This window comes from Canis lupus, chromosome 2 (assembly GCF_048164855.1).
Source record: "Canis lupus baileyi chromosome 2, mCanLup2.hap1, whole genome shotgun sequence".
In the NCBI taxonomy this organism is placed as follows: Eukaryota; Metazoa; Chordata; class Mammalia; order Carnivora; family Canidae; genus Canis; species Canis lupus.
In genome coordinates this window covers 6,732,668-6,760,086 of record NC_132839.1, presented here as the reverse complement: position 1 = coordinate 6,760,086, position 27,419 = coordinate 6,732,668, and the positions used below count along the sequence as shown (strand labels likewise).

General features: G+C 34.9%; 1 long non-coding RNA gene across 14 annotated transcripts in view; it reads left to right on the top strand.

The window, feature by feature from the left end:
• Window positions 1-27,419, top strand: part of LOC140611795 (uncharacterized) — a 148,669-nt gene that overhangs the window by 56,983 nt on the left and 64,267 nt on the right. Inside the window, exons 4-5 of one of the 14 annotated variants that reach the window (XR_012013041.1) lie at window positions 11,128-11,207; window positions 16,409-16,944. The exons of 9 other annotated variants lie outside the window; for them this stretch is intronic. This is a non-coding gene — a long non-coding RNA (uncharacterized lncRNA). Of the gene's footprint in view, window positions 1-3,305; window positions 3,604-11,127; window positions 11,208-16,408; window positions 16,945-18,527; window positions 18,698-22,022; window positions 23,297-27,419 lie in introns of those variants that run through there. 4 more of the 14 variants (XR_012013048.1, XR_012013052.1, XR_012013053.1 and 1 more) reach the window with 4 other exon arrangements.

Here is a 27,419-nt window from a genome sequence, read left to right as displayed (position 1 = left end):
TTGCCACCAGTTGACCCTGATGTCTCTCACTTCTACCAAATAACCTGTACTACTATTCACAGCAATATATTAAAGCTGCTCTCAGAAATTATTACTGAAACTAGCCTCCTGTTTACTTTCTACTTTTACACTGCATTAATAACTTTTCACTTTCTTACAAATTTCTAGATTATAATTTACACAGGAATATCAAAACATCTGTATAATGCTTTTTTGATAGTTAGTTTTTCATTCATATTCAATATTCATCAGGCTATTGATAATTTAACCCAGTAAGTCACCAAAAGGAACTTGAGACTTGCTTAAAATATACAAATATATTTTATATATATATATAATATATATAATGTTGCTTCAAATATATACATTATATATAAATATATAATATAATAAATATAATTTATATAAATTAAATAAAATATTATAATATATAAATAATAAAATGTTGCTTAAAATATATATGTTATGTATGTGTATGTTATGTATGTGGTAAATGACGTAGTGGGTTATTTGGGAAGGGGAGAGCTGTGGTATGAATGAAAAGCTTTAAGGAAAAGTCTAAATTATTCATATAGTTAAAACTTTACGATAGTTCTTCCAGCTTTTTGATGATCACTATATTCTATAAAAGCATTGTCTTCTCGAAAATGAACAGCCTTTGAGCCCATCTACAAATTGCATATGTTGAAGCCAACACCAATGCAAGAACAGACTACCCTGTCTGTCTCCACTGTCCTGCTTTTACTTAAATAGTCATTCAGGTGGAAAAATGCCAGCCTTCCTGCCCTGGGGCTTGTTGAGTTCACTCACAGATGTCTGGCTCAGATTACAAGTGCATTCAATGGCACTGATGCCAGGCCGAGCCTGGGAATTTCCTTGACCTTATCGTGCAGTATAAAAGTTTGAATGATCTCATGAAACAGGTCTAGGATAGCTTTGGCTAATTTTAAAGTAGATCTTACCTTTCCTAAAAGGAATCTTCCTTTAAAAAAAAATCTATTAATCTCTGCAGCATATTGTGGTAGGGAAAAAGTACTAAAAGGTGGTGGAAGAATGACTTGTAATGGCAATCAGCAGAACACTATTAATCTGACATTGATGGGGAATGATCTGTACACATATGTTAATTTTGCAGATAATTGAAGCTTAACTTTTCAGGCACTGAAAGTAACCGTTTTAATAGAAATATTTCTAAAACATATTACACACATCTCTGCTTTCTAAAGCAGAGTGAATTTAATATAATTTTACCCTTCCATTAAAGCTCAAAATGTCTACCTACATGAATGCCAATCTGTTCTGTAATAGGATACCGGGTGAAACCAGTGTGTCTCGGGGAGCTACACAACAGGTCACACTCAAGCGTTTTTCAGTTTTTCTGTATGCCCATCCTATCAACTATGACTTTTACTATTATCCAGGTGCCTGACTAGCAATCTGCAAGCTTGAGTCTAATTTACTTTTTCCATTTTTGCTGAATCTTGGGAAATTAGCTAACTAGCCTTATGAGAAAAGATCAGGAGGTATGAAGCTATTTAACAAAAGTACGACATTTCTTTAAAGGAATATCATGGACTACATATCCCTTCATAGATTCACACAATGCATATATTTTGGATTCTTCCCACCTTCTAGATGTGAGAGCTACAAAGAGGAAAATGACATATGTCCTCAAGAATGGGGAACCTGTGCAAATAAAATTATAGGATAGGAAATATAAACTTTCAATACTGAGGTTATATTATGGGTCAACAACTTCAGATGAAATCACAAAAACCGGGATCCCTGGGTGGCGCAGCGGTTTAGCGCCTGCCTTTGGCCCAGGGTGCGATCCTGGAGACCCGGGATCGAATCCCACATTGGGCTCTCGGTGGGTGGAGCCTGCTTCTCCCTCTGCCTATGTCTCTGCCCCTCTCTCTCTCTCTCTCTCTGTGACTATCATAAATAAATAAAAATTAAAAAAAAAGAAAGAAATCACAAAAACCTTTAAATAAACATAAAGCAAGTAGTATTTTTCTATTTAACAGATGGAGGGGATAAAACGAGTTAAATAACTTGCCAGTGTCAGAAGTGGCAGAGCCAAGCTTTGAAAAGTTGTGTCTCTGAACTTAAAACCTATGAACTTTCCCTTATCCCTAAGTGCCATTTCTCTTCCTTTTTCTCCCCACTTCCCTTCCAGTAACGCACAAAAGGTTGTGAAAAATGGTGCCAAAGTGATGAGGTAATTTGCTCAAAGCAGCAAGGCTTCTGAGAGTCTATCTTTACTTCTTTCCCTTATAGTACTATGCTGATTCGCCCTCATGTATAAATCTAAGCTTAATGACTTTTTCTTCCACGTCTGGGGTTGTTCATGGCCAAATCCTATAGAATTAAGACAGCCAGACAACTGAAATCTGGATAAGTGAGATGGCGTTGACTTCTGCAGGGCAATCTTCTGCCCAACTGGTTGATTGTTTACGAACTTTAGGAAGGCAGAAAAAGAACAAGCACACAATGGCAATGGGGTATACAGAAGGAAAGCATGGGATCAATAAATGCGCATGCAATCAGGCTTGGAAAGGACCTGGATGGAGCCATATGGATGTTGAGGAGTTAGCTCTAAGCAGCATGTTCTGTGGGGCTTCCTGTGGTGAGCTACTCAGCCCAGGGAATAAAAGGCAAGGCAGTTTAGGGAGAGCAGAACCCTAATGTCAGGGGCAACTATTTATATTTTTTTAAAAAAAAGACGCTAAATCTTGGGACTACAGAAAAAATCAGCAACTGAGATATTTTTGGCTATGAAACACGCTTTGTGTGCACTCTGTGTTATTCTCTGGACTTAGTTTGCTTACTTTTTTTATAGTAAACATTGTTTTTCTTGTTAAAACATTAGTAATAATATTCAAAAACCTGATTTTATAACATTTGTACATGAAACACATCCAAATCTGGGTTTTTCCTAAACCAATTCAAAACATGCTCTAGAATAATTTATGCTTCAAAAAGCAAGGCAAATTACCTAGCATATAAATCATTAAGATTTACATAATGGTTTTGCCTTTGAGATTGGAACAAGGAATATATGCAATAGTGAGCTCAATATTTGGAGGATCAAGAGTCTTCTAAAATTTTCCTAAGCTCTCTTCACGTTTAATAGAATGGGTGAAAGAAAAGTTTCTCTTGAGCGGACACTCAGACCAAATAGATATGATCCCAGGATAAGAGCCAACAAGTGAGAGAACAATGAGATAGTCAGGGAACGCTAAGAGGTTGCTAAGATTTGCCTTAAGTCACTTTACCTTCAGGGACTCTTTATTTCTTGTCAGGTTAAGAGGAGACACCTCATATCACCGTCATCCTACCTAAACACAGGCTGTGATCGCCAAGGTTGTTAGGAGATACTGTGAAATCATAGAAAACAACATCAAGATTTGATAATCACCTATTGTTCTGTTCACACTTACTTGAAAGGAAACAAAGTTCTTTAGAGCAGAGCCAATGAACATTGCTCGCCAAAACAATAGAAATGAGATATTAATCAAACATATTCTCATGCCTCTAGTGAAAGAATGATATGAATAATAAAGTGATTAATAGGAGACAACAAACCTTTCAGTCCCTGTCAGCATTTGTATGCAGCATGCTTGGATAACTTAATGAATTAATATATCCTCCATGAAAGCCTGGAAGCCAGAATTATCTTCAGCGGGGTCACACCTTATTTTCAAGAGTTTCCAAGCTCTGTGTTAATTCCCTGCATTGATATGCGAACCAGAATTGTTGATTTAATATTCATTGCAGAACCGAGGTCTGAACATTAAAACATATCACAACCTAGTGGACTTTTAGTGAAGCGCTAGACAGACAATGTCACTTTTGATTGAGTTCTTCTTCTATCAGAGCCAATTTAGCACATGCCACCTCACTTAAACAACAACAGAATCCTTGTCACCCTGACTGTAATGAAATCTTGGAAGAAAAGCTGTACAAAGAAAACAGAAGATAATACAAAACAAGTTTATCAGAGAAACGTCAAGGAGGCAACCATGATTGTGAAAGGACATTCTTCTTCTACATAATCTTTGAGCCACGCAGAACTTACTGCCAAAAAAGATAACTTAATAATAATGAATCAGGTTGCTTCTTGCACGAGATATGCCTGTATTAAAATAGTGTCTGGCAGCCAAGTCCCGAAAACATGGCAGCACATTAAAACTGGCCATAAAAACGGTAAATGGTCTTAGAGAGACATTTAAGGAGACAAGCAACAGCATCTAAATTGCCATATGTTAAAACAAGTATTTGAGTGGGCCAGGCACGGGAGTCTAATTGTCTCCTGTGAAGGCAACCAGCTCTGAATGGGGCCTATGGGAAGGAACTAGATATAAAGGAAGGCAGGGATTTCATAATCCAGATTCTCTGTGCTTCCTCAGCAGTTTCTATTTTAGAACTTTTCATTGCTACCTTCATACTTTCTGTTAAGCTTCTGTAACTCTGGTTAAGAAACAGACAGAAGAGTAGGTCTGAGTTCTGGTTTAATCCTTTTGTACTGTTCCCTGATCCTTCATAAGAATACATTTTCCCTCCATTCACACAGATTACAGGCCATGATTGAACAAAGACATAGAAGGATGCCCTCTGTAGCTGAAGTCTAGGAAAAGAAAAAGAAAAAAAAAAAAAAAAGAGAAAAACTGTCCTGCACAGATTCCCCATGCTGACTCTCTCTGAGATGTTTGATAGCTTCCAACTGCTTTGGAAGTTGAAGATAAGTCTTGGCCTGCTCATGAGAAGCTCTGCCAATTTTGCAGAGACATCTTTTGGTGGGAAATATTGGGAACTTGGAGAGTACTCCTATTTCTTTATATATATATTACTGGAGTTCGATATGCCAACATATAGTGTAACACCAAGTGCTCATCACGCCAAGCAGCCCCCCAGTGCCCGTCACCCAGTCACCCCATTCCCCCATCCACCTCCCCTTCCACTACCCCTTGTTCGTTTCCCAGATGCCCTCTTTGAACTAACAGAAAGCTCTACATGCCTCCTTCCCCTCAAAACAGTATTTCTTAGATCTCTCTGAAAAACAGTTCATTCCTTCCCTCATGTAACCCCTTCAGTCAGGCTGCGGGCCCATGTCCCTGATGACAATCCACCATTTCCTACTAAACAAACAAAACTTCCCCTATGGAATTCCTAGGACTTTATAGCACTGTCTGAAACCCTACTTGTGACTATGAACTTTAGACAATATATTCATATTTATTAACATCCGGTTTACAATTCTCCTTCCGTCTAAATCCAGCTTTTGAGATAATGTCTCCACTGTTGTGGGAGCCTGATTTTACAGTAATGGTCCACCCTCCAGTCTACTCTAGCCATCTTCTTTTGTGATTGCCACCCGGACCTTCCCTAGTCCAAGAGACACGAAAGCTATAGTTTTCTAGTGCAGGAATAGAGAACTCAAAGTGTAGAAGAGAGCATAAAAGAAAGGACCAGTACATTAAAATTGGTGGGATAATACAGAATTTGAAAGAAGTGACACTGACTAATCAGGTACTTGTTAAGTAGAAGACAGTCAGGTAAGAACAGGGTACAAAAAAGTGAGGAATCAGGGACTGGAGGTACTAAAGAAATGGAGAACAGAGGTAGAATTTGAGTAAATGTGTGGGAGTAATAGACAAAACAAGTAATTGTGGTCAAGGATTCATAGGTAAAGGCAAAATTAAGAATACCAGGAAATAATTTTTAATTCAAATCTCTTCAATTCAATTGCATCTATTTGTCTCTGTATTTGATATGCTGAGAAAAGATGTTCTTTTTGTGATATTGATCCTACACTACAACTTTTCCAGAAATATTACGGGCTAAGTATTCAAGCTTTACTTTTTAACATTTCTTTAATTTATTCTTTTCTGGGGTGATCTTTACCCTCAAGCTACCAACTAACTCAAGTTTTCTTATCATAATTATCAAATTTTAAAATATAGTTTCTTTCTTCCTTCTTCTACACAAACTCAACAAAAGAGTATGCGTGATCTTCACCTCGCATTTCTTCTACCCCAACAACCACTAAAAATTTTCTTCCTCAACTTCTTCACCTTATCTGAGCATGTCTTGTCAGCATCCTTTGCTGGTTGACATCACAACTTGAGCAATACCATCATATGAAGTAGAATTTACCATAAAGAGCTTCAGGGAATTTTTTTTCTCTTCACTGCCTCTCCTACTAGACTGTGCATACTTTGAAGTAATGTCGTATTTATTCTTTTATCTCTTTGTAAAATGCCCCAGTTGCCTTAAAGCTTATCAAAAAGGTTGCCTGATGAATATTTCATTAAATTCCAATTAATTTTAACCCTATTATTTACATATATTTCCAGACATTTTACTCAAATACTAATGAAACTGCATGACCCTATTTATGCAACAGAAAACAGCCATGCACATTCTAGAGGAAAGTTGCTTTTTCTTTTTTCCAGAGCTTATATCAATAACCCATGTGAACAATTTCTTGCTATTTTTAAGTTTTAGAAAATGTAGAAAATGCACAAGTCATACATATAAAAGCCAGTAATTATCCTGTCCAAAGGTAACCACTAACCTGACTTTAAACATAATACATTAGTTTTGGTTGCTCAAAAAAATTAGGGAGATCATATGGATACATATTAAACTTTACATCCTAGTAATAGAAAACAAATCCTCTTTGTCAATACACCAAAACATTCAGAATTTAAAACATTTAATATTGATCCTTTATTAGAACTGACAGAAAAATAAATAATTCTATAAAGAAATTTCACAAAAAAACACCGAATCAATGTGCAACAAAAATAGAAATTATTTACACACAAAAATAAAGGTTTATCTACTTAGAACTTTATAAATATGCATCTACTATTTAAACATATACATTTATATGTAAGTGTATATGTGTTTTTTAAGTTCTATAATGATAGGAACAATTTCTTTCTGATATAAATAAAGGAAAATTTATTCTACCGATGACATTAAACTATCATCAATGGAGAAAGAGTAGGTGGTGTGAAAAGTTGACGAAGAACAAGATATATGTATTGTCTAAAAGTATCTTTCCACAAATCACTTACCATTTATAAGAGAATGTATGACGACTATATGTGGAGAATCTAGTGGATAGCTAACAAAGTGATCACAGACATTATTAGTTGCATCAAACGAATTTCTGGAAACTCCCCAAAATGACTAAAAGTAGATATTTTATATTTTTTCCTTATAGATCATATACTAATTTTTATATCTCTAGATTTCATGGATCTAAACTGTATATATTTTTCACTAAATCCAATGTGTGCAACAGCAAGTGCAAAGAAAAGCACTAACTGTACTGAAGACATAATGATTGGAATTCCTTAGGAAATAACTTGATTTAGAGTTGAAGAACATGCAGTTTAACAAATAATACTTTGATCGGGGTGCCTGGGGGCTCAGTCAGTTGAGCATCCAATTCTTGTTTTCGGCTCAGGAGATCACACCCACATCCAGCCAACTCTGCACTCAGCTCAGAATCTGCTTGAGGTTCTCTCCCTCCCTCTCCCCCTGCCCCTCCCCCCACCCATGCGTGTGCATGTATGCTCACTCACTCTCTCGCTCCCTCTAAAATAAATAGAATCTTTAAAGAAACAAATAATATTTTTGAACTGTACAGGAAAGATAGTGAAACATTTGTTGTACATCATGAATCAATAGATTTTTTTTAAATACAACGAAATGCATTTTCACTTTTTTGGTCTTTGGTACCTTCATTTTTTAAATTGAAATTTGTATTGAGATAATTTTAGATTCATATACAATTGCAAGAAATAGAGAACCCACATACACTTCTTGCAGTTTCCACAAACACTAATATTTTATAAAACTAAAGTTTAGTATTAAAACCGGGATATCTACATTGATTTAGTCTTCCAATATGAGTCAGATTTCTCTAGTTTTACTTGTTCATTTGTGTATGGTATTTATCTATAAACTAAAGTTATATAGGCAAAATGTTGAACAGCTCCAATATAACAAAGACTCCTCCTTTTACTCTTCTTTAATCACTCTTCCCCCATGCCCCTCCTGTCTGTTCCCATACTGGCAACCACTAAACTGTCCTCCACTTCTAAAAGCTTTTCATTTCAAAAATGTTAGATAAGCTGAATCATGCATTATATATTCCCTTTGAGACTGGTATTTCTCATTCAACAGAATGCCACTGAGATTCATCCGAGTTGTTAACATATCTAGTTTGTTCCTTTTTATTGCTGAATTTTACTACAAGGGGTATGGGCACACAGCTTGTTTAGCCATTCACCTATTGAACATCTGGGAACATTATAGCTTCTTGGCTATGACAAAAAAAAGTTGCAACAAACATTTATGCATCAGTCTTTGTGTGAACACAAATTTTATTTCTCTCAAATAAATACCCAAGAGTACAGTTATTGTGTTGTATGGTAATTGTGGCTTTGGTTTTATAATAAAGTAACAAACTGTTTTACTGATTGGCTGCACCATTTATGTTCCCATGAGCAATTTTTGAGTGATCCAATTTCTCCCTGTTCTCACCCATTTGTTACCATCATTTTTAAAAAAGTTATTGTGCGAAGTATGTAGTGACATCTCATTGTGATTTTAATTTTCTTTTCCTTCCTGGCTAATGATGCTGAATATCTTCTTCCATGAAATGTCTGTGTCTTTTTGTCTATTTCCAAATTATACTTTTTGTTTACTTAATTTCTACTGTTGAATTTTGAGAATCCTTTGTGTATTACAGATATTGATCCCATGGTAGATATTTGCAAATATTTTCCCCCAGAATATTTCAGATTCTTCACATGGACTTTTTTAATGCAACTTTATTGAAGTTTAATTTATATACAAAGAACTAAATGCATTGAATATGTGTAATTGGATAAGATTGGACATATGCAAACACCTGTGATACTATCATAACAATCCATGTAATAAGCATATCCAGCACCTCCCAAATTATCCTTATTTGCTTTTGATTTTTTTTTTCTTTTCTTGTTTCTTATCTGTTTTGTATTTGGGGAGGAAGGGCACTTAATGTGACATCTTCCCTCAATAAATTTTGAAGTATGCAATACCACATTGTTAACTATAGGCACTATGTTGTATAACATACCTCTAAAATTTATTTATTTAGAATAAGTGAAATTTTATACCATGGAACAACTCCTTTTCCCCCATCCCTCAATTCCTGACAATCACTACTGTGTTTTTTGCTTCTATGAGTTTATTTTTGATATCTCAAAGACGTAGAATCATGCAGTATTTGTCCTTCTGTGACCAGTTTATTTCACTTTGCATAATATCCTTCATCCATTTTGTTGTAGTTGGCAGGGTTTTTTGTTGTTGTTGTTGTTGTTGTCATTTTTTGAGAGGCAGAGGGAGAGAATGTTAAGCAGGTTCCATGCCCAGCACAGAGCCTGATGCGTGGGGCTCAATCTCACAACCCTGAGATAGTGACCTGAGCCAAAATTAAGAGTCAGACACTTAACCAAGTGAGCCACCCAGGATATCCTTCTTTTTTTAGGCTGAATAATATTTCATTTTGTACATCATATTTTCTTTATCCATCCATTTGTCAATGGACACATGGATAGTTTCCATATCTTGGTGATTGTGAATAATACTGCAATGAAGATACTGTCTTGAGACCCTCATTTCAATTCTTTTGGACATATATACCCAGAAATAGAATTGCTGGATCATATGGTAGTTCTATTTTTTTAATTAATTAATTAATTAATTAATTAATTAATTATGATAGTCACACACACAGAGAGAGAGAGAGGCAGAGACATAGGCAGAGGGAAAAGCAGGCTCCATGCACCGGGAGCCCAATGTGGGACTCGATCCCGGGTCTCCAGGCTCGCACCCTGGGCCAAAGGCAGGCGCTAAACCGCTGCGTCACCCTGGGATCCCTTTTTTTTAATTTTTAAAGGAACCTCCATACTGTTTTTTATAGCTGCTATTTCATTTCACATTACCATCAACAATGTTCAAGGGTTCCCCTTTCTCTGCATCCTTGCCAATACTTGTTTTGTTTTGGAGGTAGCAATCCTAACTACTGTGAAGTGATGTCTTACTGCAGTTCTGATTTCCATTTCCTGATCATTAATGGTGTTGAACATCATTTCCTACACCTGTTTTCCATTTGTATGTCTTCTCTGAAGAGATATCTGTTCAAGTCCCTTGCTTATTTTTAACTGGGTTGTTTTCTGTTTTACCTTGTTTTTAGATTTTTGCTATTAGGTTGCAAGACTTTCACATTGGCCTTTGTAAAGCAAATGTTATTAATTTTAATGAGATCCAACCTATATGTTTCTTTCTATGGATTGTGTTTTCAGGCTAGGACTATGAATTCTGACTAGTGATAGGCCCCAGACATGTTCTTTTTTTTTCCCCTAAAAGTTGTATAGCTATATGTTTTATATTTTCATCTGCTATCCATTTTGAATTAATTCTTTTATCATGTTTAGGTTGAGGCTCATTTCTTTTTTTTTTTTTTTTTTTTGCCTACATATAACCAATTGTTCCAACACCATCTATTGAACAGGCTATCTTTCTTCAATTGAAATGCCTTTGCACCTAGTCAAAAATCAGTTGGACATATCTGAGTGGTCATACATCAGCTCCATTTATCTATGTGTCATCACATGACAAGTAGCAACTCTCTTGTTCATTGTTGCTATGTAGCAAAACTTAATATTCAGTAAAGTAAGTACTCCCACATCATTCATGGTCAAAATTGCCTTACCTATTATAGTCTTATTACCTTTCTATATAAATTTTAAAATTATTTTGTCTATGTTTACAAAAACTTTGCAGGAATTTTTATATTAATTGCATTAAGATTATAGATCTGTTTGGGAAAAAATAACATTTGCTATCTTGAGACTTCCTTTCCATGAACATGGTATGTCTATTTATTTTCTTCTCTAATTTTAAGCATATGGTTTCTGTACATAGTTTATTAAGTGTATACTTAAGTACTTCACTTTCTTTGACATAGTTGTAATGGTTCTGTGGTTTTAAATTTGGTGTTCATTGTTAATACATAGAAATGCAATTAATTTTTTAACATACTGTTCTTTTTTATAGTTACCTGCAGAGGCAGACAGATCCTACAAAAAGTATAGCTCAGATATTGAAATTGACAATACAACACATATACCATGAAGGTATAAAAGGTTTATTATATGACTGAAGTCTCTGAGGGAATAGGGCAGACCTCTCAAGCAGGTCCTAAAGGGCTTAAGAGAGCTAGGAAAGAACTAGCTTAGTTTTATATCATGGTTAGGAGGTGGGGTCTGGATAAGCATTCCAGTACAGTGGAAGGCACTTACATGGTTTGAATTCCCTACTAAAACCAAAGGATGGACCACCCAGGCTTTTTCATCAGCTAGTCCATGTATGGGTCATAAGGGCATAAAGGATGAGTAACTCTTAAAAGTCCTCACTGTCAGGGTGCCTAGGTGGCTCATCTGATTAAACACTTGACTCTTGATTCCAGCTCAGGTCGGGATGTCAGGATTGTGAGATCAAGCCCTGCCTGGGGAGCTGGGCTAGTCAAGGAGCCTGCTTAAGATTCTCTCTCCCCTTCTCCCATAGCCCCTCCCTGCTCTAAAACAAAAGCTCTCACAGTCAACATCAATAATGAAGTCAGATACCTCATTACAGTCTTGTATCATGTAACTTTTATATGCTAACTTATTAGTTCCATAAGTGTTTTTTAGATCCTTAAGCTTTCCTACATTTATAATCATGTCATCTGCAGAGACCAGTTCATTTTTTCCTTTCCATCCTATACAGGTTTATTTGTCTCAATTTACTGTAGTAGCTAAAATTTCCAGGGCTAAAATGAAAAACTCTTTCTCCCAATCCTAGGGGAACAATACTCAATTTTCCATCACTAAACATGATGTAAGCTAGACATTTTTATGAGTTAGAGTGGATATTTCATCAAATGCTTTTTCTGTGTCAACTGATATGATCGTATGATTTTGCTTTTGTAGCATGCCAATGCTAAATGCCATTATAAATGTCAAAAATCAAATATTTAAGATTAAACTTATTGAAAGTCATTAAATTCCCAATCACCTTTTCTCAAAATCACTGTGATTTCCTATTGCAACTGATAGGGCAAACCAAACATTTATTCTTGATGTTACTTTGTATATTTTTGGTTTTACACACAAAAAAAAGAAATACAATATTTCATTTTTCCTTGGATATAGCATAGTAGTCAAGGACTTTCTGTATCTAGTCTCCTAATAAAATTTGTATTGTTAGTAATAAGGATAGTGATGTTTTGCCAAACTAAAAAGGGGCCATGTAAAACTATTCACAGATTTGTAAGTATATCCAATGTGTTTTTAATGATTATCTCTTGTGGTATATTAAACTCATAAAATGCTTTATTTTATAGTCATATATACTAAACTGAAAGTTGAGTGAGTAATGGATGGTTTATCTAGCTTTCACTATTTATCAGCTCTGATTCTTTTTCATATACAATCACTTATACATGAAGAAGAAGAGAAAAAAACCTCCCTTGGCAATTTCTCTCTGAACCATTACTCCCAATTAGGTCCAAGTTGTTCAAGGCACTCTATTTTTATGGTGAAGTCTTTTGTCAATTAAATGAAAGCCTGCATTTACTGCAAGTGTTCTTCTTGGAGGAGGCAGGCCAGAAATCACTGCTAGTTGGAACAAGAATTTCCTGCTTGGCTCCATTTATGATAATGACTAAATCTTTGATGAACACTGCATTGGTGACAGTGTTGGCATTTAGCAGCAGTGGCCTCCTGTGTGGTAGAGACAGAGAAGATAAACTTCTTCCACTTTAAGGAAGAAAAGGGCAATTAAAGCACTGTTGTATGTCTTCACTTACCCTGTTGTTTCATACATATTTTCAGATGGCTGAATATTGTAAATTTCTTCACATAAGTTTCATGTATAATACCATTAGGTGACAAGTAGTCTCCCACATATGAACGAAAATTCCTGGAGCACTTCCATGCTAAACAAAACTTTGTGTCAATGTCAGCTGTTCAAATGTACTTAAATCTTTCCAGAAAGCAGAAAGATGATAATGTGAAATCATGTAAGTGCTTGGGGATCTCCCACAGCCATAAATCATAACTAGAAAACAAAGCAAGCCCTGGGCAAAATTGCATAATAAAGGAAAGTGTGTCTTTGTTACTCCCCCAACTTTCTCAGTGTGTGTCTCGTCTATTTCTGGGTTTCTGTGAAATGCCTAACAATCTCAGTGTTATTTTTTATAGAACAGGGACCCAGCTCTGGCTTCCCATAAGTTTAAGGCTACTGACCAACAAGGCCCTTCCTGTGTCCTATAGAACAATGGTAACTTTCCTAACTTTAGTTATAGTTCTTAGGAAATATGCAGCTAAAATGAAAACACATACATAATAATCACTAAGTTAGTAAGTATTGTAAACCTAGCCATAGTACAGTACATCTAATAACTGCTGAGAGATAACTAATACATTTGAAATATAACAGGAGCATCTACAAGGAGCCAGTAACTTATAAGAGCTATTAACAATGAATTGATAAATATTGAATCTGTTTTTGAGGGGGTGCTATTAAGATAACAAAATTATGTCTATCCATCTAAAAAGTATTATTTTTTTCTAATTATGTAGGAGTATTTTCTAAGTTTTAATAGATATTATTTTTTGATACCCCCATATAATGAATGCAAAAAAAAAAAAAAAAAAGGAGTGACATGAAAGCCATGGCTGTTAATGAAAAACTAGTGATTCTGACAAATACCATGCAGTAGTGATTTTAAAATGTAATTGTTTCTGCTTCTGAGCCTCTACTTCTATAAAGTTTAAAAGTTTTGTAAAGAATTAAAATAGCTGGGATCCCTGGGTGGCGCAGCGGTTTGGCGCCTGCCTTTGGCCCAGGGCGCGATCCTGGAGACCCGGGATCGAATCCCACGTCGGGCTCCCGGTGCATGGAGCCTGCTTCTCCCTCTGCCTGTGTCTCTGCCTCTCTCTCTCTCTCTCTGTGTGTGTGTGTGTGTGTGTGACTATCATAAATAAATAAAAATTTAAAAAAAAAGAATTAAAATAGCTGAACTCTGTGCACAAAGACTAAGATAATATGGATGAGTTCTAAATGTCTATTCTGAATGTACATTCACTACCAGATGTACAGAAATGTAACATTAACTTCCTATAACAAAATCAACTTAGCCAAGAAGCAACTAATTCTGTTGGCAACTAAAAACTCTTATCTCGCCCCCCCATTCGCTCTATAAGTAATTCTACTAGAGCAGGGACATTGTTTTGTTTCTATATTATGGTAGATGTTCAATAAAGAACTGTATAATAAAATATTAAAATTTGCCATTTTATAATAATCTTTACTAGCAGAAATGGACTCATTTCTGTTTTAAACTTAGACCATCTTGAGTATATATAGTCATTACAATGTCAGCTTTAACCTGTGGCTTTCCCATTTTGAAGATCGTCCCCTGCCAGGCCTCCAAAAGGCAAGCATAGAACAAGAATGATATTGGCTTTACCCTCAACATATGTAGAATCATGTTTTCCACAGTCCTCATGCCCCAGGCTTAACTTGCATCATCCCTAGTCTACAATTTATTAGCATTAAATCTATCTTCCAATGATCTAGATTCCAGCATTATAAAGCCTGTCTGAACATTCCAAATTTAGTCTTTGGAAATTCAATACATACAGGTCTACATGCAGCGTTCATCACCAATAAGCTAAAACATCTCTTCATCAAGTTGACTTTTTTTACTCTAGGTTCTATCTACTACCTGAAGGAGGAGGGAAATATATTTGTTGAATAGCAAAAAATTTTTGGAGAAATAAAAATACCTTGATTAAAACCCTTCTAGGGCAGCCCCGGTGGCTCAGCGGTTTAGCGTCGCCTTCAGCCCAGGGCCTGATCCTAGAGACCTGGAATTGAGTCCCACGTTGGTCTCCCTGTGTGGAGCCTGCTTCTCCCTCTGCCTGTGTCACTGCCTCTCTCTCTTTATGTCTCTCATGAATAAATAAATAAAATCTTTTTAAAAAAACCTTCTAATATTATCCATGATAAAATGTAATGGAACTGTAGTAGTGACCAAAAGGACTATGAAATTAAACTTTCTAATAATAAAGGGTACAGAAACTGCAAAGAGAGAGAAAATGACTGGGAATTTTAGAGAAGTACAACACTGTGGGCCTCTTCAAATGCAAGTAGCTGATGCAAATAATCAATAAAGTGTAATATATTTGAAAGAATTCAACTTAACAAATGACCACAACTATCAACTTTCCCCTGGACCTGAAATGAATATGCATCTTTCATTGAAAAAGAGAGAGAGAGAGAGAGAGAGAGAGAGAGATGATTTCTTCTAATACTAGTTTTTCCAATTATCATCTTGAAACTAATGAAGTAGACTTTTGAGAGAATCTGATTTTATACTCTAAAACATTGCTTTCCTCATGGACATCTGCAGGTTGCTTTCTGTCCTGCCTTTAAAGAGCAGAACCTCATTTAATATTATTTTGAAGAAGAATAAGAGTGTTGTTTTTTATTTGTTTAAAATGTATATATAATGAAATCAAATGTGTTACAATTTTATTTTTTTAAGATTGATTGATTTGGGAGACAGAGAATGAAGGGAGGGAGATACAAGGGACTGAGCCTGGAGCCAGATGGGGGCTCAATCCCACAACCCTGAGATCATGACCTGAGGTGAAATCAAGAGTTGGATGTTTAACCAGCTGAGCCACCCAGGCACCCTTATAGTTTTTTTTTGAAGATTTTATTTATTTATTTATTTTAGGGGAAGAGAGAGCTCAAGCAGTGGCAGGGGGTGGGGTGTGAAGGGAGAGGGAGAGGAAGAGAATCTCAAGCAGACTCCACCCTGAGCACAGAGCCCACCTGGGGCTCCATTTCATGACCCTGAGATCATTTCCTGAGCTGAAACGAGAGTTGGGTGCTTAACCGACTCAGCCACCCAGGTGTCCCTACAATTTTATTTTAGACTATTAGGACCTTTAAGCATGGCTTGATCACTGGGTCTGTCTTCACTAATATGTTAACTGAAAGTAACTAACATTTCAGGCTCCATCATATACAGCTAGGGAAAATGTCCTAAGATGGGAAAGTCTCTTACTAATTCTAAACCACATCACATTGTTGAATAGCTATTGCACTCTTAAAATAATCTCTAGTCCCTCTCCCTATATCTTCCAGACAATAAGGTTTATATTGTGATGTTTTCCTCACTTTCGAAGATGAAATATTTACTAACCCACCTTTAACAAAGGCCTATTAACAGAAATAGCTGAATAAAACAACACATTAACATTTTGTTTCAACTCCTCCCAAGCTGTGAGTTCCTTTCTGAGAAGAGAAAGAAATGAAAACTTTCAACAAAAATGCACTTCAGCTTGCAAATAACCACTGCATAGTCCATTGCAATGATTAAAGAAAAATTACATGGAAGGAATCAACAGTTGTGTAAGAAATTACAAATTATGAAAAACATAATTGCTTGCTTGATGTCTACAAAACAGTTTGCTGACAAATACACCCTGGCTGAGAAAATACAACAACCTAAAATTCTACCATTGATGTCAAAGTGTCACACTTTCATTAGGCAAATGATCCATGGAAAGTGAACCCTTACAACAATTCTGTACTAGCAGTAAGCAAAAGACATGCCAAGTGTGTATCTGGATTGAAGTCCTCTTTTATGTATTTCATAATTTTTCTGATTGCTGTATGTGACCAGAAATTTGGGGAATATTTAATCACTGAGAATAAGGAAATAAAACAACCAAATAAATGGAAATAGAAAACCAATATAACATATGACAATGTGCCACCTTCTTCTATGTGAATAATCCACTAATTACGAAAGTTCCCTAAGATTTTTCAGAACCAAAAGAGTCAATTTTTCATTTTTTAGGACTTATTTAACAACGCTGATTTGCTATCTGTTATAGGGTGTACCTCATTATCTTTCAAATTTGCATAATCACAGAATGCTTGATTAAGGAATGGAAGCTTTGAGTGTAATGGAAATGCATGCATGATTAGCTATAGGAGGGGATCTGTAATTATGTGATGTATAAATATACATCTATATACTTTAAACCTTCATAATAAACACAACAAAGTCTTGACATTTATTTTAAAATTCTTCTAGTCATAGCTTAAAAAAAAAATCCCACAATAATGGTATGCTTAAAAGAACCATGAAAGGTCTTGATTACAATTTTCCAGAGGTTTAAAAATCACAGCATGATATAAATTAATATTCACTATCAAACATATTGGCGATTTTTGTAAAAATAGGTGGAGCCTTTGAATACCCAGGTAGTTTTGTGCTATGAGACCCATATTCCCCATTCATTAGGCAGAGAGAGTGCCAGTAGGATGTTTGTCTGAAATATCTCCACTCCACTCAGTTTAACTGAATTGGAAACTGGCACATCCTTTATACACTTCCCTCCTCCCATCACACCACCCTCCTGTACAGCTATACCCCCAAGCACATACGACACCACATCAACGTGAACTTCAAACTCACCAACTGGGAAGGAAGGAATTACCAATTGGCATATTTGTATAAAACGAGAATGAGAAACTGCTGTGAAATCTATTTCCACAGCAGACTTAAAAAGCCAATTAACTAAACTCAAACTTCAACCAAACTCTAAATACCCTAATAATCATAATAATCATGTTATAACAGAATTAGAAATTTATTTTTAGGAGACAAGCTTTTTTTTTTTTTCCATATCCCAGTTGATTAGTATTTATCTACTTACATGGATTCATTCCATAAACATATTTTATATTTATAAACATTTGTTTCAACAAAATGAGCGATGTAGCGTTTATCTTTTTTTTCTATTACACATGCTAAGAAAGAAAACTGACAACCACTGATAATTAAAGTCCTTTTTTTCCTAAATTATTCTGAAGCACTTCACCTATGATAGTTTAAAAAATACTTTTTTTAAAGATTTTTATTTATTTATTCATGAGAGACACAGAAAGAGAGAGGCAGAAACATAGACAGAAGGAGAAGCAGGTTCTGCACAAGGAAGCCTGACGTGGAACTCAATTCCAGGACCCCGGGATCATGCCCTGAGCCAAAGGCAGACGCTCAACCACCGTGAGCCACCCAGGCACCCCCAAAAATACATTGTAAATACATTTATTATTTTAAGGCAGTGTAAATAATACATATTTAACAGAATTATTTCTTATATTTCTTTATAGATTTCCTTTTGAAAAAGGAAAAATTACTGTACATATTTAATTAACTCACTTGCTGCCTTCTCTATTATCATGAACCACATTTTACTTCATTTTCAGCAGTCCAATATTTTATTGAAAAAAACTTAATAGGAAATCAGCCTTAAATGTCATCTTCATTTCCCACCTCACTAAAGAGCCCTTGTAATTTGCAAAAGTGAGAGTGAATTTCTTGGTAGGTCATTTATGTGATTCTCCGGAGTGAATTGATGCCTATGGTTTATGAAAAGCCTTGTGTGAAAGATCTACAATCAAAATGAAGAAAATAAGAATAAAACATCTCACGGTAACAAATGCGGTGCTAACTAGATCTATAAGCTTACACATTTCTCTGTTTGCTTGAAGGGAAGAAACTTAAAAATAAGCAGTGAATAAACTTAGTTTTATTACATCTGTAGTAGTCATATTTTCTAATATTAATATTAATACTGGAGAGGAGGAGGAAAGTAGGAGGAGGAAAAGATTGAAGAAGTAAAAGTGTATGAGAAAGTTACCACCAATAAAGATAAAAACAGTACAAAACATAAAAACTTCAGTTTACTTAGTATATATGTTCTTAGTTTTGGGTGATTTTTTTTCTATCAGGTACTAAGTAAAAATTTTTTTATGACACTTAATCCCTGTGTCATCTATATGTGGATTCATTGTTATTCCTGTATTACAGGTAAGAATACTGTGACTTTGGTAAGAAACCTTATATTTATCCAGTTCATGTTATTGCAGTTTGACTTAATATCTATTTCTGTCAGACTCTAATATTTGTGCTCTTGAACTGCATTTTTTGTTCATTCTTGAATAGTATTAGTCCACTAAAATTCATTCTAGTAAAATAAAGCATAAATTGTTTATGATGTAAATATTTGTCCACTTTACTTTCAGATAAAACTTGGGAAAAACTCGATCCAAATTTCAGCTATTTTTTCTTCCTCAAATAGCAAACATGTATAAAAATAAAACCAGAAAATGTAAAAATGTAACATAAATTACAGGGAATTATTTTTACTTCTATAATTAATGCACATGTTTTTTCCAACTATTACTTTTGCATATTTTATTTTAATATATATCAGCCTTGCAAAACTGTCTTCTGTCTAAATTAATGGGCTTTTAAATGTGTTACAATGTTTTTGCTGTTAAACCTAAAACCCCTTAAAAGAACTGAAGGAAAAAAGTAAAATTGTAATTAAAAGCCTTTATTGTTTGTGAGTTAAAATAATTATTCAAAATAGAAATTGTTACCTATTAAGACCATATGCTGTGTAAAATATTCTTGTTGATGTCAACAGGAGTTTCCATGAGGATGTGGGCAACATATGGACCTGGCATTTTGTTAATTAAAAACAATGTTTTGCTACATTGATGTGTGTTCCAAAGAGGGATTCCTAGAGCATAACACTAAGTTGCTGAGTTCACTGTTTTAGGAGATCGGTGGTTATACAGTTTAAAGTTAGATTTGAAATGCAAGGATATAACATTAATATTATTCACATGGTGACATTAGCATACAAGCATTCTATTTTTAAGAACAATAGAAGAGTTTTGTTGAAATATTTTATTTAGATGACTAATTAATTTCAAGTAATTTTCAAGTCTACTGAAAATTGAATACTAAACTGCAAATATTATAAATGGGGACTAAACATCTATAAGAAACTTTTTTTGGCCTTTTAAAGTATATGTAGAATTCCTTACAGTATATTTATTGAAAAAATAGTCAAATTCACCATGTTTCCTGCCCTCCACAATGAACTCATTCCATAAGAGGAATCTATTTGTCTACACAGTGACTCAGAAATAGAGTTCTGACATGCTTTGGTTAAGAGAGTGAGGAAAGTGATGATGCTCCAGTATCAAAATTGGGCCTAATGGCCTTCATTTCTTTCTGTCTTTTTCCTTTTTGTGGATTCCTACCTAATCTACACCGCCAGGGGGGAGCCTATGGAGCAGACCCAATCCAGTCTAGTTGTCCCAGCTGAAAATCCAGAAACAGGAAAGACCCTAGCAAATTTCAGCAAACTTTCAACCACTAACGTGTGGGTGAGAACCAACCAGAAACATGGCCCAGCAAGCATGTATGCTTATTAGTGTAAAATTGCAAATGCTTATGGTTAAGCCACTAAATTTTGAGGTGGTATTGTTATACAACACTATTATGACAATGTATTCCTACAACATTGCTTCCTCTCCCTCACATAAATGGTATTTGATGTCTTGATTAGCATCAGTTTTCAAAAACCAGAGAAGGGAAATTCACAAAGACCACTAGTCATGCAGAATCCACAGCAAAATATATGGTGCAGAATGCTTACGCGAGCTACCTTGATGCAGGAGAATATTGTTGTTTATAGTATACATATAGGTAGATATCTAGGTTCAATCAAACATCAGCATTTAGACACTGCCTCTAGCCATGTAGGCCAAGAGGCCTTCCTGCTCCCTCTGAAGATAGAACCTGATTTTTCCCATTGCTATTGCTACTTCTGATTAAGTAGAAATAGTTCCATACACCTTTTTTTCCAAGAAAAACTGATGTTTAAATGACTCATGTTAGGTTTTAGATTTTACCAATATAGATCATTGATCCTAAAGCCAAAAAGACATTTTGTCTACATGTTAACTTTTGGATACCACTGCAAAGAGAGAGATCAATGAAAGATACGAGGCTTGAGGGCAAAAATATGAATGAAAGACATAGCCTTGTGTTGTATTTGACAAGAGCAATTGTGAAAATGTATGTTTTTTGAAAGGCCTGTACTATATAAGAATGTGAAATGTCATTAACAGTTAACCCAATAGGAAAAAAACATCTCTAAGTCATCAGGAAAAAAAAATAAATGATACAACACACAAACAAAAATAAATTGCTTTTGCCCTCATAGTAACTCAAAATAATCAATAATACTTTCTATTCTGTGTAGATACATAAGTATCATTCATCTGTAAGGCTGCATGAGATGAATATACTAGTTTTTTAGATATTATGAATGGAAAATGCATGTGTATCATTCTACTTTCCACAGAGTAAGTTTCAGCTGTTCAATGTAATGTATAGCTTTTAATGAAATTCAGGGACACCTAGATGGTAATCTATAGGAGTGTGAACATCAGGAGCCAAATGCCTAGCACCGTATGGAAGAGAAATGCTGCCATTTTTGTTCCTCCAAACTTCAGCTAGTTCAGGACAAGCGCCTCAATGCACTGAAACCTACAAAGAATAAGAATCTGAAACAAAGTTGTATCAGAATCATACCTGCCTCTAACATAAGAGGAGAGTAGAGACTGAGGATGAAAATGAAATGGAACCAAAGGCATCACAATAGATGAAAACTATTTGAAAGTTAAGGTACAAAGGATTTGTTTGCTCCTAGAAATCAAAGTTAGCAATATATGTCAGGACACAAAATTTCTTAGTTATTCTGGACTGATTGAATGACCTGTGTATTCTCTCTTTCTTACTATCTTTCTTTCTTTTCCCTTTTCTCTTTTTTCCTTTCCTCTCCTTCCCTTTCCATTATCTGAGGTTTAACTAGGAGGGACCCATTTCCATCCATCATACGTGCTCAGTTCCCTCCCCAAAATTGTTTAGATCAGAAAGGCCAAAGAATCAAAAAAAATATATTCTTTCAAGACATTTGCCAAGATGTATTAATCTCTCATTGACCCTCAATTTTCAGTGTACTACAGCACTTTCATGGTATGATGCATTCCTGGACTCCATGCCCTTGTAAGACTTCAGCATACAGGAAGAAATTTCCCATACAGCTGGCAAGCAGCCAACACAAAAATAGGTCTTCTGGGACGCCCAAATAAAGTCTCAGAAAGGAGCTATTACTTTGTCTCAGGAAATTCCAAAAGTAAAAGTACCTCTTTTTGCATATCTTTTTTTGTTGTGACATTGTTGAGAAACTAGATGTCAGCAAACTCTGGCTATTGTGGTTACCTTATTCTGGGTAAAAGTATGTTTATTCAAGACTGTAGAATTCATTACTTTCTATCTGTTAATATTCAAAACATACACGTAATTCACATCTTACTTAGCTCAAATATAACCAAATTTTAATGATCTCCTTGTAATAAATGATTATTTTTATCAGATAATCAAATTGAGTGAAATATGAACTATGTAACACCAAAGTCAATCTTTTCTAATGTAAATTATGTATACTGAGCACTTCAACTCTCAATTTGGAGAGTCTAATGCCTGCTGAAAGGCAAAAGAAATAAGGCTGATTTTATGCCTTCGATCTATTCCTTGTTTGTAAGAGAAAAGCAAATATATATTATAAAGCATCTAAAAACATCTACCAAAACAATTTGCCATGAAATCAAGAGTTCTGTGATTAACTTTCATACAATTAATGAGGCAGAGCCATCTTTTCTGTCACAAATCCCTTTTGACTTCAACAAATGTACAAACTTCAACTTGGCCAAAATAAACGGGTTTCAAAGTATGCAAGATGGCCCAACACTACCAAACAAATATTTGTATCAAACTACTCATTCAATGATATGAAACTCAGTTCCATGTATTCACATATTAGTGTTTACTTGAACCAGTTGACAGATGTATTAGAAAGAGCACAGGCTTGAAATTGAAATTCCCGCTTTAATTCTCAAAGCTCTGAACTCTTGCAAGTGTTTTAGTTGCTCTAAGTCTTATTTACTTAGAAGAAAATCTCAATCTTAAAATGCGAATTGATGTACGTGTTACATGGCTAGCATAACTGAGTAATCCATACAAGTTGATTGGCACTCAATAAGGAATCAATAAATGCTGATTCCCCTCCTTTCCTAATGAGAAATTCCTAAGTAGAAATTAAAAGAAGCCTATCTAAAACAATGCCATTTCCAGAAACAAATGGAAAATCTAGAAATCCAAGACCAAATTTGATGGTAAAAAAAAAAAAAAATCAAGGAAACAAGATACGGATAAATAACAAGATTTTTAGTGTCTGGTTTAATAAACCACATGGCTGCAATTTGGAGGAAGAACCATAAAAAGTGCTACTTGAGAAGGGAAATGTGATCTCAGAAAAGTGTCTTGGAACCAGTGCCTAACAAAACTTTCAGTCTTTTTTTTTTTTAATTATAATTTCTTGTGTTATATATTCACATAATCTCAGATCTACAACTATCTTAAGAACAAAAAAATTATAGGTGGATTTGCTTAATACATTATTCACTATCTCTGACAATATAGGACTTCCAAAATTTTTTTATTCCAGAAATTGCAGCAAAATTCAAAATGTATCTTTACCTATTTTTATTTTTTAACATTATTATTTTTTCAAATTTGAATATTAAATTTATGAGTCATTCAATTTACACTAAAATAAAACATGTTCTTTTTCTTCTTTCTGACTTTGATAATATTCTTTTCCAATTATTTTGAACATGTAGAAATATATTAAGATACGAAGATGCTAATACTATTTATGAAATGAATCAGTTCTCATATAACTATGGATCAGTATAAAAGTATCAAATAATGTATATATTAATGGAAGGAGTATATTAAATCATGCATCTCATATATTTACTCTTAAATATATGACAAATATCTAAAAATATAATTAGGTTACAAACTAAAAACATGTTTAAAAGGAACATGGTTTGTTTGGGTTTTTTTTTTAAGATTGTATTTATTTATTCATGAGAGACACACAGAGAGAGGCAGAGACACAGGCAGAGGAAGAAGCAGGCTCCCTGCAGGGAACCCGATGCAGGACTTGATCCCAGGACCCTGGGGTCACACCCTGACCCGAAGGCAGACACTCCACTGCTAAGCCACCCAGGTGTCTCGAAAAGAACATGGTTTTAAATTATAATGAACATGAATATCACCCTCATGTAACATTTAATCTTATTAAATTAAACATAGAAAGCAATATATATGTATAATTATATTAATAAAGAATGAGCATAAACTGCTTCAAAAAGAAGGTCTGTGCTTTCAAAACTTTGATCTTTAATAATCTTTTGAACTCAGAACTCACAAAAATGTGAGACATGTTCTTTAGGTTTCTCACCCAACCTCATGAAACCAATTTAGCTGCATTTGCAATAAGAAACTCAAAGATAGTATTAAACTGATTCAGGCATTTTGTTTGAAATAGAACCCTACTGAGTTAGCTTATCACAAAAAGGAGATGCATTTAAATGTTGCTTCTCAGATCCTTGCACTAGGGTAAGTCCTAACATCAGGAATAAATAAGAACCAGAACTAAAAGAGCGTCAAGATTCCTTCTCCCCATTTCTGTCCCCTGCAACTCTCTGGGCACCTTTTTCACTCTTCTGTCACTTTTTTAAGAACAAAGTTTTATGATTCCCATTCTGCATAGCTGAGCACAACAGACCTCAGCTTCCAAGTTTACATCCCTTTCATCGCAGATACACTAGATTATGGTTTGAATAGCTTTGTTCTTTAATTTCCAAAACAGAGAACTGTACTGGTCCTGATGAGGGGTCTAACCCGGACTAGTCAGTGGTACCCATGAGAGTGGTATTATATGTTATCGATTTCCCATTTTAACTATCTGTTTGGAGATTCTCGAGCTGCTGGTGATGCTTGTGAGAGGGATTAGAACTGTGAAGTTTCCTAAATAGCCAAGCCCACCAGAAAGCCACAGATGAGAAAACCACATATTTTGCAGCAGTGGCCCCATCAGGAAAAGGCAAATTCAGAAAAGCAGAATCAGTGGCAGAAGGAGACAAGGAAAAAGGTAAAAAGGAAAGGACACAGAACATCAGCCTCTCACTTGCACGTTTCAGACAAAGCTTTGACGGTGCACCAAGTAAAACCAGTGTTAGAAGCGCTGCTTTTCAGTATGTGTGCCAAAGGGAACACCGGCCTAGAATATGTCATCCTTATAAAAAAATCAAATGATTTTCTTTCATAAATTTTCATAATAGCATAGATGTTTTCCTATCATAACCTCAGTAGAAAAATAGATGGAAGAAAATTAATTTTTCGTAGACTACCTCTTCCAAATTGTGAATATACGAGACTGGATAAAAATTGGCCACAAGAATTTGCTTTATGTTTTAGATGTAGATCTCAAATGGTGTTAGAATTCTCAGCATACCATTAGCATAACTTTCATTTCCCTGTGGGCTTCCAGCTGAAAATAAACTCCAGTCAGTTTCCTTATCTCAGTTCCCAATAGAAGAGAAAAGATAGCTAATCTTTCAGTACAATTAGGTATAGAGAAAAGATCAAGGCTTTTTCTAAAAGAACCAGATACCTCCTGCCAGAAATTTTATCTTTAAGGGTTATCAGGAGTTGTCTTAAAGTCTATCCTCAAATATAAGAATTAGAGGACTCTCTGGGCTGCCTTTGAGGAGACATAAATGGAGTGGCCTGACAATAGGGTAAGTTGTGAAAAACAGCACTGGTCCTACCACAATTATCCTGAATTAAGAGAAGATAAATACAATGTGTGAACCTGTGTTAAATAGCATGTGCTCCATTTTCCTGCTGAAGATCAGCCAGGCTTAATGTAGGATATATCCTGAGGGATGAGTGAAATTATCCTCTAACACTAGTCTTTAGTCCTATTATCCTAGAGCAGTGGCTCCCATAATTTAGTGTGCATCCCAATCACTTTGAAAGCTTATAAAAACAGATCTTGCTGGGTTCCACTCCATGTTTTCTAATTCTAACAAATTCCCAGGTGAAGATGATGACGCTGGTTCTGGGTCTACACTTTGAGAATAATTATACTAAAGCCAAGATGCTATTGAGTGGTTCAAATATTAAAATATTTGTTTTTCAAGATTCATAGTATGTGCTACGTCCCTCAAGTGGCGAAGCCAAATAGTAATTATGAGAACAACAATAATAACGATAATGGAGTAAGGATACTCCCTATGTGGCTAGAGATCAAGATCGAAGTGTGTTGCTTTTACACTAAGATTGGTAAAGTCCTATTATTTTAATAGACACACCTTTTTTGAATAAAAATAAGAGCCCTAAAATCATAGATGTAACATCTCTACTAACACAAAAGTACAAACAATATATAGAACTCTTACTTTGCATAATATATTATTCCTTGGGAATTATATTGTGAATCATAATTCAAACATCAGGTGGGGAACTTGCTAAACATTAGATTTTTGGTGTATACCTCTAAATGTTAATTTTCTGAGTCATGTCTAGGCTCCAGAATCTATTTGTTTAATAGGCATCCAAGTGACTCCTATGTAGGGAACTAGCAGACTATATTCTGGAATAAACTGTCCCTAGATAACACTGGGAGTTAGAAAAAGCCTGGTTATTCTTCTGTGTTACTAATGTGGAAATATGGTTAGGGAAATAATGAATTAGTCAATGTCCCAAGGTTGTTAAGTGTTAGAGAACTCTCAAATCTTTTAACTTTGACTTCCATGCTTCTACTCTCCATATCACATTATCTTTTTTCTAAATGGATTTTTTTTTTTATTTTCACTTCTGGAGGCTTCAAGAGGTAGCATGAAGTCCCTTGAGATTTAGAATTCCAAGGTGCTGAGACACTGTACAATTGTAACTTCATTTTCAAGAACCTTATTTTAATGTTATTTTATCCAATTTAAGTTCCAATCTATTCAGAAATCCATGTCTCCTACCATCTTTTTTATCTTCTTTTCTCATTACCATATCACATTATCTTAAAAATATGGATGAAACTAGTATTCATAATGTTCAAGGGTAGAAACCTAACCAATATTGAAACAGCATTATTATTTATGTGTCATTACTTTGTCGGTATCATTTACTATTTTGGAATCCCAGACACCCATAGTCTTCCCAAATAGGCTTACTATTGGGAACCTTTTAAGGAAAGAGCATTTTAAGTTCATATAGAATGTAACTGATTCTGTCTACACACACTGAATAAAACTGCACAGGGAAACACATGGTTAAGCAGAGTCTTAACACGAAAAAACTTATTAAAATAACATGAAATGTGAACTGTTTTCTATCTGCTCTGCTTGGAAAAAAATGTAAGTTATATGAAATAAATCTGGTACAATGCCAGTGGGAAGTACCAGATTTACTTAATAAATACATATCACTTCTATCAAACTAT